At 41.7% G+C, this 23,281-nt stretch overlaps 1 long non-coding RNA gene across 2 annotated transcripts in view; it reads right to left on the bottom strand.

Moving 5' to 3' along the window:
* LOC122173741 (uncharacterized) overlaps positions 1-23,281 on the bottom strand; it is a 149,892-nt gene that overhangs the window by 108,221 nt on the left and 18,390 nt on the right. The window lies entirely within an intron of this gene.

Genomic DNA, 23,281 nt, shown 5'->3' on the forward strand with positions numbered 1-23,281 from the left:
CTGTCAGGCAAATGACCACAACTCCTGGTCCCATAACTCCCCTAAAATGTTAGAAGCAAGACTAGGTGCTCAGCAGCACCCCCAAGCTTGGAGCTTGTGTATACCTTTAACACCTCAAGGGCCAAGACAACCAAGCACTGAGACTTTGGAGGAAGAGAAGGATCCAGGTCTGGTGCTGACACTGGCCACAGCAGTCTCAGCTGAGGTGGAGCAGGTGCTCATCATTCTGGGCACAGTCAATTTGAATGTGCTGAAGACTCCCATGTCCTGTTTAGGGTGGAGATGGAGGAGCAGACTGTGGAAAAACAGACCAGGGAGAATGTGGTAGAAGTACCAACATCATCTCAGCTGGGTAATAGAGTGATTCGCCATTGTTGACATGGTTAGTGGGATATGACAACATAAAAGTGCCATCATTGCTGGTTTAGGACCAATCTACTACTGTAGTTCAGGCTGCTGTGTGCTGGGAGATGGACTTTTTTTGGTAATACTACATGTACCTTCACTTGAGGGCTGTAGCACTGCCATTTCCAACCCAACTCTTCTCCCTCCCTCTGTGGTCAACCAAGGTCTTTAGAATAATGAAATAATCCCCTTTCCAATTTGCATTAAAATGTGCACCTGGAAGGGGTCAGATATAGGCACAAGCATCATTGATGGCACTAGCCCAGTTCAGGAAGCCCATTTACTCAAAGCTGCTATTACTTCAGGGATACTACCAATCTATAACTTCAATTGCAACCTCATCACCACAGCAGCAACATTGACTTCTGTCGCCAAACTGATTATCCACCCACCTACAGCAGTTTGGGGTAGCCAGCTTTCAGATGGCAAGAATAACCCATTTCTGGACTGTCTCTACTGCATATCTGGGCACTGCGGGTCTGGGGCAAGCTCTTAGCACAGCTCTAGGAAGGTAGAAGTTCTGGGTTCACTGATTGTCATGCCAGGTCTGCACGCTAATGTAGTTCCACCACTCTGTGCCTGTGATCCTGCTCCAGAACCACCAGTCAACACAGGAGGATTCATCAGCTAAGAAAATCAGGATGAGTTTCTCCACTCTTCTATCATGGCTACAGGCAGCCTGCATGATCTCCTTAGCAAATCCTATTGCTACCTTCTGAGAGCAACCAGCCATTGTGAAAAGCCCTCCCCTCTGTATATGCCTCCCATTACTTAAGTCAGAACTCCATTAATTCACGGTAAGTATTCTATGCCTTCACGCTGGAACACAGGCCATGAACACAAAAGCAGAAGCGGTGTGCTGTAATGAGTTGCCAGCCTAGCCCACTTCTGCCCATGTGCCCAGAAAAGAGACAACTTGTACTGCAATTAGATAGCAAGTGTGAAAAATTGGGACAGGGGGTGGGGGATAATAAGTGCCTATATGAGAAAAAGCCCCAAATATCGGCGCTGTCCCTATAAAATCGGGACATCTGGTCACCCTAACTGCAATATTGTACAAAAGATTTCAAAGAGTGGTTCACTAGTGCAGTGCTAAGAACCCAGGGATAACACTTTATGGGGTTCAGTACAGTGTGCACACACTACCTTGAATATGACTTGAGTTACCCTCTGTGGTGTGGACACTCACTTTAGCTAAGTTAGCTTGAGTGGAGAAACGCAGGTTAACTGCAGTGAAGACATACCCTAGGAGACAAAACTACATGTGAGAATGTAAGGCTTTAAGAAATAAGAACCCCCTACAGAGTCCAATATACACAAAGTATAGAAATGTGGAATTAAAGCTGAAAATCCCACTTTCCCAACTAGCTTCATGTCATCATAACGTTAAACACTGAAAAACAAGAGGACCACAAGATGTGTACAATAAGAGAAATGCAGATCAGTGATCAGTCTAAGAACTCTAAGGCAGTCACTCTTGCCTAGCTGTCTGCTGAAATCCTTTGCCCTGTTCACTGCCCTCAGTGCCTGGACTCGTCAAAAACAGGTAGCTCTCTGTACCAGAGCTTTGAAAAAGATCATATGGCCTTGAACCTCCTACAAGAGCTAAAGATATGCATAGCTGAAAGGCCACAGGGGAGTGAGTCATTCTCCATGATCTGTCCTGTCAAACAATGGAGCCGAGGTCGTGCATGCATTCAAGATGAGGACACTTGTGCCCATACCATATTTTCCCCAGACTCTTGACCTGGCTTGACATGATTTCCCCTTGTGAGGATAAGACTGTATACAATGTTGTGCTCTAGCACACAGAAATACAGCAAGTGGTGGGCTCCTCAGGCACGCGTAAAAGGGATTTGTTGTTGCATTACATAAAGCAAGAAGTTGTCTCTCCAATCTCCATTCTTGTGCTATGAGCCAAAACTATGAGGCTCATAGTGTGACTCCTGTGGGCTGCTGAAGAGGAACCATCAGCTCCCCAAAATGCTAGAGGAATTGAGAGTACACAGCCCCCCAGATATTTATTAAATCCAGCGGTGCCACAATCCAGCACATTTGGCACGGCAAAGCTGTGCCCACTATTCCACTGTCTAGGCTGCACTGGTCAGGAGTCCTAGCTGGCAGGTTGACTTTTACCTCTGTTCCTTTGCATTCCATCCACTATGTGGGTGGAGAGGATTTACCCACAGAAAATATTTGCAGAGATCTGACAAACAGATCTAAAAAAGTCTCAAACATATCAAATAGTTTACAATTCTCAAGAATGTATTTGTTGCAGTCTGTTGGAACAGTGTGTGCTGGAAAAGAGGCTACATTTGTCAGATGAATTAAGTATTGCAAGTAACACTGGTCCAATAATATTTATCAAATCCTTTATTCAATAATGTTTGCTATATTTTGAATACCTGATTCAACAATATATTTTCATTATTCAACGAGCTTACAGAGCAGGGAAATTCATTAATGTTCATGATTTAGTTTGGAAAAGAGAAGACTGAGAGGGGACATGATAGCAGTTTTCAGGTATCTAAAAGGGTGTCATAAGGAGGCGGGAGAAAACTTGTTCACCTTAGCCTCTAAGGATAGAACAAGAAGCAATGGGCTTAAACTGCAGCAAGGGAGGTCTAGGTTGGACATTAGGAAAAAGTTCCTAACTGTCAGGGTGGTTAAACACTGGAACAAATTGCCTAGGGAGGTTGTGGAATCTCCGTCTCTGGAGATATTTAAGAGTAGGTTAGATAAATGTCCATCAGGGATGGTCTAGACAGTATTTTGTCATACCATGTGGGCAGGGGACTGGACTCGATGACCTCTCGAGGTCCCTTCCAGTCCTAGAATCTATGAATCTATGATTTAAAAGCATTCAGAAATTTTATATATATATATTTTTTGAGGACCACCCAGCTCTAGCTGCAAATTACTGGAGAGGAACAGATTGTTCTGGTGGTAAGGTTTTGGACTGGGAGATGTGAGTTCAGGTTCCAGCTTTAGCACATTTCCTGCAGTTCCCCAGCTGTAAAATAGAGACATTTCTTTTCTTCCACCTTCTGTCTGTCTTTTTTTATTCATTGTGGGAAGTCTTTTTGGGGCAAGGACTGTCTCTTCCTGTTTGTATGGTGCCTAATGGATGTGTGGTGTGGATTGGGGCCAGCAGGTGCTACTGTAATACAAATAAATATTTGTTGACTTCTAGTACAGCCACTTGAGGATACCTCGATTTCTCTATCTTTTCTAATTTTTTTTTTTTTTGGTTAGCATATCCTGAGAATTATAGCTCTTTCCTCCATAAAAGAAGCACTCAGTGAAATATTTAATAAAAAAGTTTGTGAACCTCTGCTGAACTTAGCCCACCGATCACAAAAAGTACTTCTATTACTTGCATACCTGGGGTACATAGGTGCTAATGGGAGCAGAATCTGGCCCCATATCACTGGAAAGAAGCTGGAGGATTTCAGAACATTAGGCCTAGATTAGGAGTGGAGTTTGCAAACCCTATGTCCTGAAACTCACCAAGGACCAATCTGAATTGAGAGAGCTGCCTTGACTAATAGGAGCAAAAATACACTCCAGCCACACCCCCATATAAAGCTTATGATGTACAAAGCTATGCTATTATAACAGCTGTACTGTACATTACTCAGCGATTACCCTTACATAAGGGAAATTCCCAGGTAGCTGGTTAAAGCAACTTTCTGGCTTCTTCGTACTGCTTCAGAATGCCTGGAGTAGGACCAGAATCTAACTTTCAAATTCTGGTTGCAATATTGAAGCTACATTTAAAGATTAGAGTCTAGGGATTCTCACACTTCACTGTACTGCAACCCCCTTCTGACAACAAAAATTACTACGCAACCCCAGGAGCCCACCTGAGCCCTGCCACCCCAGCGGGGAGGCAAAGCTCAAGCCCAAGCACTAGCCCCCTGGGCTAAAGCCCTTTGGCTTTGGCCCCAGGTGGTGGGGCTCAACCTTCAGCTTCGGCCCCGAGGCTCCAGCAAGTCTAACACCAGCTCTGGTGACCCCATTAAAACATGGTCATGACCCACAGTTTGAGAACCGCTGGACTACACTAACAGTCTTTGTGTTGCTAGCACTCAGATTTTAATAATAACTTTCGAAACCCATTAAGAAAAGGTATTGACTCATACTATTTAAAAGGTATGGTAATCAGAAACAGTGGTAGCAGTGCCATCCTAAAAGAGAGTTTTACTGGGGAACACATGGACTTATAGTTTCTATTGTATTACTCATTTGTATTTTTTAAATTAAACTTCCCCATACTATTTTGCTACTTACAGTTATATATTTACATTATTGCTTCCTTTCCCTATATCTACTTAATCTTTCAAAGAAGTCAGGATACTGAAATTGCGACAATCTAATCTTTCCCATAATGGTAATTTGATGCCATAAACATAGGATTATGTGCTTTATTCTCTCACATCTGCATTGTTTTACTTAAATGAACAACCCAGCCGTAACAAGCTTCCAAGTTTTGCACTGTAAATTTGCCTTGTAATCAATTGCAAGAGTCAGTTATCTGTGATTATAAAAATTCATTAGGTTTCTAGCTTCTAGTATGGTACCCACAGACTGTGACGTCTACAAAACCTGATGGGCTAATTTAGAGCCCATTTGTGAAAAATCAAGTATTCAATATTAAGCCAAAATATTTCTTTGAACAAAAAAATCCCATTAATCCTGGATTGGGAGGTATTTATGAACTTTGACCTTACTGGGACTTATTTATTAGCAATAGAGTTACATAAGGGATGTATTTAGCCCATGGGCAAAATATGGCCTTCTCATCTGCAACTGTCTCCCTCCCCCAAGGAGAATCTATAGATCCAGAAACCACTACAGGCCAAGATGGGATAGCTAAATTTCTATTGGCAATTTCCCCTCCCCACTCCCGCCAGAAACTCATACTACGGTATAAACTGCATGTTTTCACAGAACCAATTGGCCCTGCTGTAACACGTCTTGTGATTAAGCATCTGGCTACAGTTCCTGATGTTTACATCACAAGAATAGTCTGATGAAGAAATCATGCAGGAAAACTAAAATTTAGAAGGGAAAATAATGTTTAAAAAATATTCTGACGCAGATGTAGAGATCAGGTACAGAAGGAAACTAAATTTAAAGGAAAAGACTATATAGACTTACATAGACTTCAGTCTTACTGAGAGGGCACACTAGAGGGCACTGGTATTTAAAACAGATCATAGTAATATTAACTTGCCAGTAGAGGAAAGTCATGAGGAGATAAATGTTCTTCCTTTCTGGAATCTGAAGAGCTCTGTGTAGGCTTGAAAGCTTGACTCTTTAACCAACAGAAGTTGGTCCAATAAAATATATTACCTCACCCATCTTGTCTTCCTGGAATCTGCAAGAACAAGTTGTGAAACGTATACCTGTTAAATGCAATATGTATCCTCCAAATTAGTTATGATCCTGTTTATACTGATGTTGGTATCAGACTCTACTTATCTTTTCCTTGCTTACAGTCAATTGCTAAGATTCATGAGTAAAGCTGGTCAAAACATTTGATGCAAAGTGACTTTTCAACCAGAAAACTTCATGGAAAACTTTCATTCCGGTCAAAGATCAGGAATTAAAAAAAGGATTCTTAAAAGATATTTGATTTTTGGAAGCCATATTTTTATTTAGTGGAACCTAAAAATTTTTACCAAGAGCAGTTTTCAAAAACTGAAAATATTTATATTTGGATTCAGTTTTTCATTTAAAAAGTGAAATATTTCTCAGAAGCTTTTAAAAAGACCAATTTCTTTTCAATTTCCCCATGGTAATAATTGGCATTTTTGACAAGTTCTATCCACAGGTAAGATTTTCAGAAGTGCCTAAGTGATTTAAGGAGCACAACATAGCAGGACTTGTGCTCTTAAGCCACTAAAAAAATCCTACCTCACATGAGATCAAGCACATACAATAATTCTACCACTCAGTGGGATAGTGTAGAACCTGACACAATGGCAGAGGATTACTTAAGAGATCACAAATAGGGAAGCTGTAGGAAGGTAGTGATCAACTCATCGGTTCAAATATGCTGTAGTCACAGTAAGTTTGGTCTATATCACTAAGCTCTTTATGCTAGTTTTTGGCATGTTAGGCATATGCATCAGTGTATGGGAGAGGTGGGTCATTACTGAAGCATACCAGCAGAATGACATGCGTAGTGCCTGACTGGATTATGCCTGTTTTCAGCCCAGCACTATTAGTCTTTTGCTTTCCTGAATAATCCAACAAAAGATCTGAAAATGTCTGAAGGGGGAACAAAATAAATGGAAGATCACAAGATAAATGAGCAGAAAGATTTACACCTTTCAAATATAGGCCTGAAATAAGAAATCTCTCATTGACATTCTACAAAGTGACTTCGTAATAATCTTGAGAAATTATTTAGCACTCAGGATAACATTGCCACTGAATGATGGAGTTTGCTGGCAGAAATGTTGAAAGACTGACATCGATCAAAGTTAACTGTGGTATCTTTGCTGATGCTGTGTACCCTGGCGTGCTGCCAAAGCATATCTCAGATGCAACTGATGATGAGGCTATGGGTGACTCTGATGATGACTGATGTGATAGCCCTGCCAATGCTCAGCATTTGACGGAAGGCTTGGTGTCTTTTTGATATAGAACAACTCATTCTTTTATTTACTTCATTATTTGGCTTTACGAAAGTTGCCAACAATACTGGACTCAAAAAATTCTCACCTAACCCATCAGGAAAAAGCTTTCCCCCCTTAACTGATATGTACCATCTTCTAAAGCCTGAGGGAATAGATCACCATTGCATTGTCCCCTCAAGAAAAGTTAGTGTTCTACTGAAACGAAGGGGGAAGGGAAAGGAGGGCTTCTGAAGTCTTACTGCCAATCCCAGAGGGCCTTTAGCTCTAGGCTTCAGTTGATCACAATTGTCACATTATCACTTGAGGAGAGAAGCCAGTGCACATATCCAGGTGTTGAACCTTTAGGACTTTACAGATTAACACCAGCCCCATTATTGCACCTGGAAACTTGTATTTTGCCACCAAACTGCAAGTAGCACTCCTGGCAGAGGCACGTTTAGTTGTAGCTCATTTGCTTATTCTTATTTCACTTGCTAATGTTTGATAAGTAAAAGAGGGGCTTGGGAGGAGGAGGAGCAGAAAGGCCAGAGTGCTGGAGCGGCATCATAGCCAACATTACAGAAATGTAGATAAGGAACACTTGACTTGAATAAAGCATAGATGTGTGTACAATGTTGTATGCACACAATTATGTGAAATACTGCATGCCTCAGCTAGACTGACCTAAAATTATACAGCATTCTACCCATACATTCTGTGATGGTCCACTCCAGCAGACTGGAAGTTCTGTGGTGGTTTTAGGGAATTTTTTAAAAAAAGAATGATGATTTTCTAAATTAAATGTGAAAAATACAATCACGGAGGTGTGCCCTCTGCTAGTTAATATGACAATACATTCATTTTATTTTACTGTACCCATCTTTTTGATTTCCAGTGTTGCAGAATTGTGTGTTGAAATTGCATAACTGCATTATAGAATTTGTCAGGGACAAGTTGAATTTTTTTTGATCAGCACAAGTGCCAGCAAGGAAATTGTGATTTTCAAAAGTTTCTCAGCAAAACTTGAATGGAATTTCATGGGACAAAAAAGGAAATTCTCTAGCCATAGGTCTCTCCCTCCTACCCACTTCAGAGGCCTGCTACAAACAATGGAGGTATTTATATATATTTATATATATATATAAAAATAAAAATAAAAAGTCACAAGAATCTTTTATAATGGCAACTTGAATATAGGTATCACTACCAGCTCCCCCTATAATAAAAATTATCTGAATGTTAAAATAACCAGAAGGAAATTAATATTGACATAGAAATTGGCATGATTCATTTTCAAAGTTGCTCCCTTACTGAAGATGCAGTTCACAGCTTTGAGATTTTGTTCCAGGCTACCTGCAGGCTCAGTAACGGTAATACTGAACTCTTACACAGTGCTTTTCATTAGTAGATCTCAAAGAGCTTTACAAAGGAGATAGTGTCATCAGCCCCGTGTTTTAGATAGAGAAACTGAGGCACACAGAAATTGAACCCAAGTCTCCTGAGTCCCAGCCTCGTTCTCTATCCAAGAGGTGATACTGCCCCTCGTATTACTCAGATGGACAGGACGGCATCAGTTTACACTTAGCTGATATTTTCTTTGCAAGACTAGAACTTAAGAGGTTTTTTAAATGAAAGTTTAAATCCTGCTGCAGAGCTCTGTAGCAAAAGGTGGAATCTGCAGCAAATGAGTATATAGGGCCTGCTTATGTTTGGTGCAATTTAGTTTCTTCCGTGGCTGAATATATCAAATGGATGACAAGGAAATATTTTCTGTTTTTCACATTGTATCAAACAATGTCACTCTACTTGCTTGGGAAGATTTTTCTTTTCTTTTCTTTTTTAATAAAGAAGTGAATTTAATGCTTGCAAAAGGTGCTGAATTGTCAGCCTTGAAAAATGCCTGAAGCTGGTTTATCATCAGAATAAATGAAGCATTACTGCAGACTAACCCCACCCTGCCTTGTTCGTGTGTTCCACCACTAAATTGACAGGATCACCTCAGAACACCCAGAAGAGAATCTTTTTTTGCTCCACACCTGTCCCTGTGGATTTATAAAGAGCAACAGTTAAGAGCTCCAAAGACAGTCCCTTGTAGTCACAACCAGAATGACAGTGCCTAAGACACAAAGCCTAAATCGGGGGTTCTCAAACTGGGGGTCGGGACCCCTCAGGGGGTCGTAAGGTTATTACATGGGGGTCATGAGCTGTCAGCCTCCACCCAAAACCCTGTTTTGCCTCCAGCATTTATAATAGTGTTAAATATATAAAAAAGTGTTTTTAATTTATAAAGGGGGGGGTCGCACTCAGAGGCTTGCTATGTGAAAAGGGTCCCCAGAAAAAAGTTTGAGAACCACTGGCCTAAATGGTGATGTGCAGGGGTCAAGCTGGATAATGGGAGGATCATTTCCTCAGGGCTCCATTATGGATGAAGGATTCCAGAGGAAGGGGATGGGGGGGTGGGTTGTCTAAGATGACAAAAACGAATATGTAAAACCATTAGAGGCAGGATTTGAGAGAAGTGACAAATTGTTCCATTTTAGCACTAGCACCAGGTCGTGGCTGCATGGAGTGGCACTGTCCTATGGGGAGGGATTATGCCATAGGGAGACACAATATGTCCCAAGTGGTATAGTGTGCAGGGACCTGCACTGGCAGGACTGTCCCTTAACATGGTTATTTGTATTATCTATTTGTATTCTGGTAGTACCAATCAGGGGTAGCAGCTCTGTGTTCTGTTATGTGTTGGAGCAGTGGAGAAGCCAGGCCCTGCATCAAAGAGATTTTTCAGTCTAAATAAGAAGTCAGATTAAGGGTGGAGGGGAAAGGATGTAACATACAAGCTGGCTAGTCAGGGTGATGGAGGGGCAAATGTCATGATAAAGGGGCAGGGGGATTCCACTTTAAACATTTGTTTTGTTTTCCTTTTCTAAAATAGAAATTTAAAAAATGTGGGCAGAGGATAAATGAAGAGGAGCATGAGTAAGAAAAAGGAGGAAGAGCTGTGGAAATATTGTAAATGGAGAGAGGGAAGGAGAAATAGGAGGAAAGGATAAATATGGATGGAAGGAAGTTGCTGTGGAGGATCTGTAAGAGTGAGAAGGGGTTGGAGCCAGGAAGGACAAAAAGTGTCCAAAATCAAAACATTCACAAAAGGAGTCTGATGCCATCACCACTGCCTGAAAGTTCCAAACGTTCTGAATGTTCTTGTGCACCAGCATGTTCTAGGGAGCAGAATGGAGAAAGGCAGCTGGTCATTACTCCATTTCTCCCTCCTTTGGAGTGGTGTGCAACCCTGGGGGCTCATCAAGGGAGCTGGCTCTGGGTTCCCCAAAGAGCAGGCCCTGACATTGTAGCTGGCCCCTATGTGAGCCATGCGTCGAGCAGAGGGTTCCTTTCACTCTTCCACATTGCATCTGTGTCAGGGGCAGCTACTATCTGGCCTTGTATCTGGCCAAGGATCTGAGCTCAGCTCAGGCATAATGACACCAGATTTATACTCCATGTTTACATTGGGATGTAACTGATCAGTTTTCTGCTAACATCTATCCATTCAATTATATAGAAATTATATAGTCTAGTAGGCGTAACTGGTCTGTAAGCCATATGCAGTTCTTCCAGTATTGCATAACATTATTAAATTATTTTATCTGACTTTAATGGTATCTAGGAACAGACAAGCCTGAAAAATGAAAATGGACTGATATAAATCAGTATCATGGAACATTGTGCTTATCACATTGCTTTTTCATAACTCATACATGTAAGACCATGCTGTATTCCAAATATATGATTCTCACTTCATATCCAAACACCATAGCACATCCAGCTAGAGAGGAGATCAAGCCACAGGACCCACTTGTAACAGATCTCAAGCACCCCAAAGTAGAGTGGGTTTTGGATCTGAAGTTTCCTCCCAGCCCTTTTGCCATGCAAAGAGCCATTTTATCACCAGATGGAGTTTCGCACCTTTAGACTATGACAATGCATAGACTGCACAAGTTTATATTATACGGTAAATTATATATATCTGTCAGTTAAATACAGGTTGCAATTTCAATAGTTTTAATACCTAGTAACAAGAACAAGATATTTTGCACTTCTATAGCATCCTCTATTTACTGTTATCAAATTGCTTTACATATATCAACAAACTAAGCCTTGCAACTTCCCCTTGAGGGAGGGTGTATTATCTGAGAAAATAGACCTGGTCTTACCTATGCCACTTTTCTGGTCATATAGGACCCCACAGTTCAGGTGTGCCATGCACCCACCCACTGCAGATCAGAACATTGCTCCAGAACAGTTCAACATCTGAGGTGGGAAGAATTCTCCCTCTGTTCCAGGTGATTAAGTGACACTGTTGTCTCAGGCTGCAAAGAGGTTCCAGAAGGAAGAACCACTCCCCTCCACAATAAAAAAAATTTGCAATCTGGGAGACCTGCAAAGACTGCATTGTTACTGGCTTATAACAACATCATGCCAGACACCTAGTTTTCTGGGATTCCAGGAAAGAATCCACTTTGTCCTCAAGCCCTGCTGGAACTGGCTGCAGCCAAACTAGAGATTGAAGGATGTGCTCTTGGAAGCCATCATCCCTGATCACCGACTCCATGTACTCAAACACCTCAGACAGGGAACAAGAACCAGAGATGACTAAAAACAAATCTCATAAGGGACACTTACAGCTCCACCAAGAGCTACAGAAGATTAAATTCAAATCACCATGGTAAAAGGAACCAGACTCAGTCAGAGGTCCGATGTAGAGAATCCCATCAGGATGCAGACACTTGCACTCAGGAAGATAAACTGGGTGTGGGGTCTCTGGTCTGTTATTGTAACCAGAAAAGCCATCAGGCTGCAAGATCCCATTAGAAAAGAGAACTCAAATGCCAACTTTAGAATATATACCATGAAAAACTCTGATTTCTGATGGGGAGAGGGAGGTTGTAGGGTGCAGAAGGGGGTGTCTTTTGGGCATTGGAGATTAAGTAATTAGGTGGCCTTTCTTGATTGACTGAAGGAAGTAGTTTCTGACCTCCACAGAGACCAGTAAACTATGGATGAAGAATAATTTCTGGCAGCTATGAAGACACTGGATAGCTGGAAGTATTAGCTTCTCAGGCAAGTGTACCTCCTGGATTCAGTTCCTTGGGTTCTGCAGTAGCTAGCCTTGATGAAGGAACAGAATAACAGGCTCATTCACTTGTCCTATAGATTTATCCTCCCACCGCCACCACCATCCCCACCTCAGCCAGGTACTATAAGGACATGCAATGGTGGACCATCAGCTCCTACCCAAACAGAGGTCTAGCAACTTAGGAGGGAGGATAAATAGGATCACATGGATTGGGGGCCAGAGGGCTTGAAAAGCCACCTGTTCTTGCAAATTCAAACGAGTTGTTTTTCCTCTTGACTTCTTTCCTTCCAACCCATCTCGCCTAGAGTGAGCTGTATAGAAGGCGCACACCTTGTTTCCGTATTTTCCATCTCTCCACTTCCATCCCAGGTCCTTTTCTTTCTCTTGGTTAATTAAATGCACCTCTTTCTGGCTGCTCTGCTGCATCAGCAGCTGTGCTTATGTGGCTGCAGGCATTCAGTGTATTTATAGACTCAGTCCCTCCCACAGGAGTGGTTATGCCACTTACAGGTTGGAGCTGTTCCCTGTTGCAGATAGTCCTGGTCCTGATGATAGGGAGCCTTGGTTAAGGCTGGAGGATAGAAAAGTTGGAAAGATTCAGGCTGCTTGTCAGTTTTTTTGGCTGTCCAAAGCTATTTATTATTTTGTTGCCTATTCATTGTTTTATTTTATATCACTTGCAGTCCTTGCATTCAGTAGCCACGTTTTTGCAGTACAAACCACACAAGCACTTTGTGATGGAACCACAAATGTGTGTATATTAACCTCTCAACTTTCTGCCACGCTGAGGAGTATGACAGACTGTTTGTGGGTCTGTCTAAAAATGGGTGTACTTATAATCCTTTTCTAGAGATTGATTGCAAGTTGCTTCCTACCCATTAGTTAGGCAAATTGCAAATCTATATATATATATAAATATAAAAATATATATAACAATCACAATTTGAAATGAAAGCAATTTCAAAAATCAAATAGAATATACCTACTCTTTTATGCTAAAAAGCCCACAAGGAATAAAATAAGCCACATTTACAGAACTGCATACATGCATGCATTTGCACACATAGGAATGCAAACAATTTTAGTTTACATGCATACCATTGCAATTCCATGTGTAATCACAGGAAATTAATACAAAATAGAGGCAAAACTAAATTTGCATCTTTTGCCCAAACAGTTCTAATAATCTGACCCTTTCACTTCCTTAGTTTTAACAGAAATATATCTTGATACACTGATTATGTATATAGTTTTTTCTCAAATAGCTAACAGTGGGAATTCCAAAGAGGTATGCAAATTGGAAGTCAAACCTTGAAGAAAATAGAAGAGCTAACAACTAAAAGGAAAGGACAAGTGAGTGAGGCAACTTGCTTTGCTCTGGCTCTGACGCAGCCGCACTAGACACGCAGTGCTGTCTCCCTTCTATGGAGATTCACTTTCCCAGTTTAAATAAAAAAAAAAAATCATTTGTTCCCATTTACCCCCTGGATGCTCACCACATTGTGTATTCATTTTTCATCTTCTATTTCTCTATTTTGAAAAATCTTATTTAAGGGAGACCTTGATGTAATTCCTTGGATATTTGAAGGTAATTCTGATTTTCTATTAAAATAACCCACAAACCTAGAGTGATTTTTGTTGTAATAATTTGTCTCTCTCATATATTCCTTTCCTCTACAGAGTCTACAATCCATTCCAGGTATGTAAGGTATAAATGGGACTAGTCACCCAAGTAAGGACTGCTCACATGAAATTCAAACCAGAGGGTTGACTCCAGCAAACTCTTATTCATGTGATTAGTCTTTAGTCAAAGATCTCCATTAAAGTTAATGCTGCTACTCACATGAGCAAAGGTATACAGGTTCAGGTCTCTAGTTTGAACTTAATGTTTTTCCATACAAATAATTTGATTTGCATCCCTCTGTCTCGCTGACACTCTTGGCCCCATTTTTTATATAAAGGACAGAATTATTCTGAAAAAGATTGTCATTTCCCATGAAAGGTATCTGTCAATGCCCCACAGAGATTTATTTTGACTTACCAGATTTGAAGTTTCACTGAAAGACTTATTTCCATGAGACTAGGGTATAACTCAATAACCAACCCTACTGGGGTGGCGTTCCAAATTTATATCTTCTGCAGTCACCATGGGGGAAAAGAGGTTGAATCAATGTCATCCATCCAACTAAACTGACAGAATTTAAGTTCTCATTTCTATGGAAAGGGAATACATGCATTTATTTTAAACATCAGTAAAAGCAAATACAAGTTCAATGCTGAAATGGTGACAGTATTGGTATGTCATATACAATGCAATGTAACCTAGCAGGTGAAAATCCCAATGATCAGTTAATAGCTGATATTGCCAACTAAATATTTACTAAATTAAAATATATAGAAATATGCTGGTGATACCACTGTGATAAATTGTGAAATTATGTGTCAATGTACATAGATCAGGCACCTTAGACTGCTTCACCTGCATTCTTCCAGCTAATCCAACTCTGTCAGGACTATTTAATATATACAAAGCCTCTAAGCAGCTTTCAAAAATCTCTCTTTTATAGGCCTGAAAGATTCTAAGATACCAGACCTTAAAATGGTGACTTTGATTTATAGGAAGCTATTTTCAATAATTTGTAGCGGCTGCTAAAATTTATGAGGACTCATTTGTCTTTCTATGCGAGGTACAGTTGGACTCATGCTATTAAGACAATATGGCTTCATAGGTATATGGATATGAAAAATAGGATCAATAAAATTTGTAAAACTAATGAAATTCCAAAATAATTTCTGTAAAATGTTGCTTCTACAGAGGAGCGGGGAGAGACAGATGAACTCCTGAACAAAATGCTAATAGAGAAGCCAGTAAAGTAAAAAGAGCAGGAAAGTATACAGCCCATGAAGTACAGGGTCAAGAGATTACAGAGCAGGAAGGAGTGCTCAGCCATGTCAAAGGCAGCAGAATGTGAATACAGAAATGTCAGACTTGGCCAGGAGTAGGTAATTACTGAATTTGGTGAGAGCTATGTCAGCAGAGCATAGACAGTGAAATTCAAACTGCATGGGGTCAAAGAAAGATGGCAGGAAGGAGCTCAAGGGAGCAGGAGCTGACCATTACCTCTGGAAACTTAAAAATAAAGGAGAGAAGGTGACAGGGCAGTAGAGAGGCAAGAAGGGATGAGGCAGTAGTTGTGCTATTTTTCGCTTCTCTGCTGCAAATTTTACAGAGGGAAAGGAAACTGAGGGGAAAGGTTGAGGATAAGGACATGCATGAGAAAGGAAGAGAAGGATCGGATAGAGAGGGCATGTCTTAAGGTGAGAGGATAGGAGAAAGAAGGGTGTGGAGGAGGAAATAGTTCAAGGTGAAGGAGAGTTCCTGACAGTTACAATTGATTTTTCCTTTGAGAAATATTACATCCTTTGGCAGAGAAAGTAGAGGTGGGGGATAAGCAGAAAATAGTAGGATTAAGAGGTGAGTCAAAGGTAGTGAAGAATTGCCATGGATAAAGGGCATGTGAGCTGCTGAGAGAAGAAAAGTAGACCTGTTGAGCATGGGAAGGAACAGAATTGTGAAAGGAGAAAGTCTCTTTAAAACGTTTCAATCCTCTGGAGACTCTCAGAAGAGCAGGGGGACAATTTGATCAACAAGACAGGGCTATGATTAGTGGGGCAAAGAGGGTGGTGAGAGCTAGAGGAGCAGAGATTTTAAGTGATGAGGAGAGTGATGATGGGTTATAAATAGACAGGAAAGGGATTAGACAGGGTTGGAGTATTAGACAGGAGTTCATAAGGTGTAAGAACACGGGAAGAGCAAGAGCGGAAGGGGTGATTAAAGAGAACTCAGAAAAGTAAGGAAGAGAGCATTTCAATGTGAAGACCAAGGTGAGTGGCCAATAGGGTGACTACGAGTCAATATGCTGATTGAGATCAAAACAGGTGGTAAGGGAGAGCAAGTAAGTGACTCTAGAGTAACAAGTATCATTGGTTTGGAAGCTGAGGTTCCCCACGACCATAATGGAGGACTGAGGAGAGAGGAATGGGAGGAATCAAGAGTAGATGTCAAGGAAGGAACAGGAAGGAGAAATGGGAGAATGGCAGAGGATGGCCATACCTTGGAGAGAAAGGCAGGAAGTGTCAGATCGATTTCATGTTACCCTGGAATTTCCCTGTTATTGTTTGGGCAATTATGGTCATACTGTAAAATGTTGAAAGATTCAAGTTAACGTTAATATTATACATTCCTCCTAAACTATTTTGAAAACATTGTAAAAACCTTCTAATAATCAAGGACTACTCTGTCTATAAACCAGACTCAAATTACAGAATGTTATCTGGGATTATGCTCTGTTTATAAACTTGAAAATGTATGGATTACATAAAGCAGCTGTTTAAATATATAATGATTTGTTTCCTTTGCAATACTGCTGCTAGAAAAACATGAAACTATTTGATGAAGCCTGCAAGGTATTTATCATCATTGTTTGTTAACTTCATGTACATCCAGAAAAGGAATTGTACAATAATTGAAAGTGATGGTCATTGCAAAGGCTTTGACACCACACACCTCTTAGCACTGAAGAAATTTAAAAAGCAGGATTTTCAGAGCAAGGCTAAAAGACAGACACTGCTGCAAAGAAGGATATTACAAGTTTGCTTTCTATGTATACTAAACTATGAATTTAATTAAAATGTATAATTACATAGTTTTAGAATATCAAATACTATTGTTTAGAATATGTAATGAGATGTGACAAATAAAGGGTGGTGTGTGTGGTATTACTCAATTGTTGAATCTTATTCTCATTAATTATGTTCCTAAAGAGCAACTGCTATGTAATTAATGCACAACTAGTTAAATGTAGAGATCCATTTAGTTGGAGTCATTAGTGAATGTTAGTTACAGACTAAGGATTGAATTGTGGCTTTGCCACAAGCCCTGTATATGGGTTTGCACATAGCACCCTCTGAGATGTGCAGTTCCCATCCCTACTGTGCTCTGGGGAGATGGAGGCGCAAGATGCACCAACAACTACACCTCTACCCTGATATAATGCGACCTGATATAACACGAATTCGGATATAACGAGGTAAAGCAGTGCTCCGGGGGGGCGGGGCTGCGCACTCCGGTGGATCAGAGCAAGTTCGATATAATGCGGTTTCACCTATAATGCGGTAAGATTTTTTGGCTCCCGAGGACAGCGTTATATTGGGGTAGAGGTGTAATTTGCTGCTGTCTGACACCTGCAGCAAATTATAAAAACCCTATGTTAATCTCCATTGGCTGATGCCTCGCTGCCCCATCTCACTCAAAGGGGAGGACTAGTATGTGACTATTCCTGAATGGTGAAAATTAGGCTTTACAGGCTTTATTGGCTCTAGTGACTCTTGTTCTTTTCAGAATTCCCTAAAGACCAAGAGGAGGAAGAAAGCTAACTGGGCCTTCTGCATAGCTGCTGCTCAATGCAATCACTACCTCCAAACCGTCTGAGGATCCATTACAAAAACAGTATTTAAATGCTACTTTGAGATTCATTCTGTAACATACTCTGATGAAGGGGGGAGAACTGAAACATTGGCATGCACAGTTTGACACAGCCAGGCAAGCATAGAACTCTGAAATGATTCACATGGAGTATACATGTTAAGTGAAGCTGGAGTGGACTTCTGTTTCCTTTCTCAGGGCTACTGAGAGGTTAGACTGAATTTAATAGAGGAGATTTGGGAAAGGATCACAGGATGCTACTTTATTGACCTACATTTTAAATACCCCAATTTACCAAAATGAACATGACTGAAATAATGATTAAACTCCAATTGCTGCTGTAAATAAACAGAATATTTTCAAAATTGTATTGTGCTGTTTCAGACTGTTCTTGATTCGCTCTCAATATACAGTAGTCTGTTTTCATCTCTACACCAATTGTGAAGGTAACTTCATGCCAATGGGGGCCCCCCATGTGTAGAAAGCAGAACAGATTCATTATTCCATATAATCATACACAACCTCCTTCCCACCAACCAGTCCCTCCCCCCAATTTTATGTCCTGAGTTGCAGATTCAGTGCATGATTTACATTAATTCTTCTCTGATATGTTACTACTCCAGTCTCAGGTTCACTTTGTCTACCTGAATGCCCTACCTACCACCAAAAATGAGACCTTGAACTAGTGGTCTCACTATGACCAGTTTTTCTTAATATTTCATCAAACAAATTCAGAAAGATGCTAGCCTGACAACCCTAAAGTTCAACATAGGCAACGACAGGCCAAACTACTTAAAACTGCCCCTCCAACATGCATCAGTGATGATCTTCAAAGACAATCTCTAGGAAGCACCGACATGATGAGCTAATGGGGCCTCTCTGTGCAGGCCCCAGCAACCACCACAACTCTTGGTCTTGGGAAGCTCTCTGAAGACTCCAGATCTCTTAGAGTTCAGAGATAAAGGGGGCAGAAAGGGAGTAGCTTCACTTTCCCTCCCTCATTTCAGTCCATTAGCACCTCATTTCTCTCCAGTGCCTCCCCAAAAAAACAAAACAAAAATTACATAATTATAAATTTCTAAAGGACATTTGTAGTTTTACACATAACAAGTTAATACTGATCTGTAAGATGGAGATGCAACAAAGTTTCAAAATGGCCACTTTAGGGCTGCAGCTACTTGGCTCTGCCTTTTTTTTTTTTAAACCGCCAAATCCAGAAAGACATACTGGAGAAAAAAGTTCCTATAAGAAGTTAAATTCAATGGGAAAGAATAGGGACCAGGCAAAAGAATTGGCTGTTTGTTGTGACACCACTATTGGCCATATTTTAGTAAGTGTCTCTACTATTTGTTTGCTCACTTTCATGATCTGTGGCCTTCATGTTAGACTATAAGCTCTCCAGGCAAAGACTGTGTATTGTGTGTGTCTGGATGGCACTTAGCCCACTTTAAAACATTAAGACCAGAGACTCTGGATCAATAAGACTGGAAATGGTCTGTGGAGAATTCTCCAGAGTTCTTTGCCAGTAAAAAGCTAGCAGAAACAGTCCTACCATCCCCGACCACAAGAGGAAAGATGGGGCATGAGCAGGACAAGGAGAAGAGAAAGTGTGGTAAAACAGCACTGCCGTGGCTTGATCCTGCACTGGTATAGAGTCCTCAATTTATGCTGGGACCAGACAGACCTGAGTCAGAGAGCTTCAGTTGGTTCCTTGCAGCCTCCCTCTCCACTGGGAAGACCTCAAATATAGTGGAGAATCAAGGCCTTCTTCAGTCCCACACAATCCTTGGCCTCTGTGCGAGACTGCCAGTGGTTTTCAGGAAGTAGACCAGTGGTTCTCAAACTTTTGAACTGGTGACCCCTTTCAAATAGCAAGCCTCTGAGTGGGACCCCCCTTATAAATTAAAAATACTTTTAAATATATTTAACATTATATTATAAATGCTGGATACAAAGCAGGGTTTGGGGTGGAGGCTAACAGCTCGCGACCCCCGATGTAATAACCTCGTGACCCCCTGAGGGGTCCCAACCCCCAGTTTGAGAACCCCTGAAGTAGACAGACTTCTAGCATTTCACACATTACACGAAACAAAACTATGAGTTACTACCAGCTTGGTCTGTTTGAACCAATGACCTAGAGGTGAAAGGATCTTTGCCACTTCTATATACCAAAACCCAAAGCCATCATGTACATTAAATTGTGTCCTTTCAGCTCCATTGAGAATTACATTGCATGCATATGTGGGAGAAGGAGACAGGGCATTGCGATGGTCATTATGGCAGAACTGAGGTAGTGGATAATGGACATAATTAAGGGACAAAATCAGAGATGTAGGCTTGAGAAGAATAATGAGAGGCCTTGAAGATGCTGACAAGCTGACAGTGTAGTCAGCAAAATTGGTCAGGAAATCTCATGAGAACAGCCTGTCCTTTGACATTTCTGTTACTTCCTGCTTCCAGTCAGGCCAGAAATAGCATGAGGACAGGCTCTCTCTCGGTATTTCAGCTGTTTGGCTTCCAATCTAATCATGGTCACAACAAGGAAGAGTAAAAATTCAAAAAACAGCATAATGTTTTAGAACTTAAAAAGGATTCAGAACCCCTCATATTTTGGGCCAAAGTTTTGAGTTTATTTTATCCAGACTAGTTTATCCAGCCCTAATATAAAAGATGGGACCAAGTTAAAGTTTAGATCTGGAATTAGACTCTTCTAAATTTTGGACATGCTTGAATAGAGGGTTTTGGTTCAACCAATAGAGAGAGAACCATAAAGTTTGAATCTGTATCAGCTTCCTCAAAGCTTGGGGTGACTGAAACTGGATTTTGGGTTTGGACCCATCTCAATCCAATAAATACACAAAGTGAGTAAAAACATGACTGTGTTGTAGATTTGGCCAAAACTCAGGAAGGCAACACTTATGATTATGCAAACGTAAGACATATGCTTCCATCTGGAGATGGACATAAATATCTGTTACTTCTGTTCTGCCTCTACAAATTATGGGTAAAAATGAAATCAAAATGAAACAAATCAAATAAACCTCAAGTGATCAAAAAAGAGTAACTTAGTGGCCTACATGTGCACCTCTGTACTTTCATTGATATGTAAAGCAGACTGTCAGTGGGATGCTGCTCACCCCTTGCAGCCACCCTCCTGCTGGACGGATGCATGCCTGCACTCTCTAGGTTTGGGCTGCTTACAGTGACCCCTGTTGGCAGTTAACTCTTCTCAAGTAAGTTTTCATTGACTTATCATTCCAGCTAAGTCGCACACAGACTGTATGTGTGAAACAAAACAGACCCCTTCTGGAGTATACACTCTGACTGGGCCTATCACAGTACTCTTGTTGGTAATGTTTTCACCTGCAGCTCTCCCTGGGCTCAGGTTCTCAATCAGTCCAACAAGGCCTATCACTGTACCCCAGTTCAAACAGTCTTTCAACCCCTTCTGGGTCCTCTCTCATTTGAATAGAGCAGTGCCCTCAAGGCTTCCTCCCTGAAGACTCTTTGCTCAGTAGCAAGCCTCACTGCCCCAGCTCTCCAGTTGGACCACTAGTTCAGTTCAATCCCCTTCCAGGGGGTATTAAAGTTCAGTACATACTGACCCCTTTTGGGTCTTCAGCCCCTTCCCTGGGCCTATGTAATCTCCTTTCTTCAGGGCTTTGGCCCAGAGGCGATGCGTCAGGGGGGCATCAAGGTCAAGTGCCCCCCCAGGTGCCAGCCCAGGCAGGGAGGGGAAGGACGGGACCAGAGTCATAGTGGAAGGGACAGGGCCTCTTCTGGCGGCTGGGACACTGCCCAGTGCAGCAGCTGCCTGGGAGAGCACCTGACTGCGGGGGGCTGCCTCCTGCCCAGGCTCAGCTTCCAGGGACAGTGACCGAGAAATCAGAGCCCCCCTGCCCCTCAGCATGCCCAGCCCCTGTGCCCAGAAGCTGAGCCTGAGCAGGGAATGGGCTGCTGCTGCCACCCCTTCCCGGGCAGGCTCTCTCCCAGGCAGCTGGCTATGCTGCACAGAGCAGCTCCATTCCACTTCCCGGCTAGACCTGCCTGATAGGAAGAACAGCCGAACGTGCCGGGGGAAGCTGGCGCAGCGGGAGGATAGAGCCCCTCCCCCCCGCACACTGATAATGGGGTGTTGAGAGTGTAGGGGCCCCAGGCTGGATAGGGAGGAGACACATGGAGAGATCAGGTGTCCTCCCCTTTAGCTTGTCCTTCCCCACCCCCCCCGTATGGGGAGGCACCAGTTGTCTATGTTTTGGCCACTCTGCCTGAGGCTGGTGGAGGGGGACCTAGGCCCACCCACTATTCCAGGTCCCAACCCAGGAACCCTATAAATAGCAACCACATGTGCATCCCTTTTAATTTTGTTCTACTGTCCCCTGGGACACTTTCCTGTAGCCCATTCACCTTTATCTCAGGAATGAAGACTTTCTTGCATTCCTGCAGTCAGCCAGGAGCACCTTCCTTGCTCCCCTTGTCCCTGCCAGCAGCCACTCTGTCCAACCCTGCAGCCAGGACACCGCCTTTGGCTCCAGCCAGTAACTGACTCTGTTCTGTCCAGCCTCCTCTTTTATCTGAGTCTGCTGGGCTCTGATTGGCTGCTTCCTCTGCAGCCATTCTAGGCAGCCTGAAGGACTCACCTACACTGCTCCTTTTCTGGAGTTGGGCAGGACCATGAGGCCTCCAGCAAAGGGCTATGAGTCTAGTACACCACATCAGACACATCTAAGTAGCAGTTTGATATTCTAAATACAGGATTTAGGTGCCTTGTTTAGTTTCCTAAGGTGCAAAATGCGCAGAATGTTTTTATCATCATTCAGATCGGGAGAATAAATTTTGAAAGATGTCTATAAATAATCCTTAGCCCTTCTATAGTGCCTTCTATAGTAAAAGTGCCATGCAAACGTCAACTATTCTTCATCAAACCACAGTGAAGTAAGTATGTTTTATTATTCCATTTTAAAAATAGGGAAGTCAAGAAAGAGTGAGGAGATGATTTGCTTGAGGCCAAGGAAGGAGTCAGTGGAAGAATCAGGGTTAGCATTCAGGTCCTCTGGTCTCTTATCCATGCACTCATTTCTGTAGACCACATTGCCTCTGCCTCTATAAATGTCTTAGCAGTTTTACTTTCTTATTTCTTTGGCATTCTTGACACAGCAGGACATTTAGAGGAGTCTATTTTTGAAACTGTACTAACTACAATTATTAAAAAATCCCTGTTCTGTGCTGAATTACTATACTCCTTCCATAAATATCATTACAGTTTTCATGCCTGAGAAGGCCAGGAAAGTATACAGTTTAATTTTGTTTATTTATCCTTGCCAATTTAATCATAATTTTTCTGAATTCAACAATGACATGGTTTTTCTCTCCCTTAAACATCAGTTCTTTACACTGAAAGGCAATGATCAGAAGAGTTTCCTCATCTCTTTCATGTTATATTAAAAGACAGAGATATTTTTGCCCCCAAGTCATTGTTAAATTTGACAGCAGGACTATTCATTGCAGAACTGGCTGCAATTAAAGCAATTATGCAGATCACACGTCTTTCTAGTTTAATGGGTGTTTTTTTGTGTTTTTTTTCAGGGTAGCTTCTCTGAGCCTATGACTAGAGCAGCGTTTCTC

The sequence above is a fragment of the Chrysemys picta genome, chromosome 6 (assembly GCF_011386835.1).
Source record: "Chrysemys picta bellii isolate R12L10 chromosome 6, ASM1138683v2, whole genome shotgun sequence".
In the NCBI taxonomy this organism is placed as follows: domain Eukaryota; kingdom Metazoa; phylum Chordata; order Testudines; family Emydidae; genus Chrysemys; species Chrysemys picta.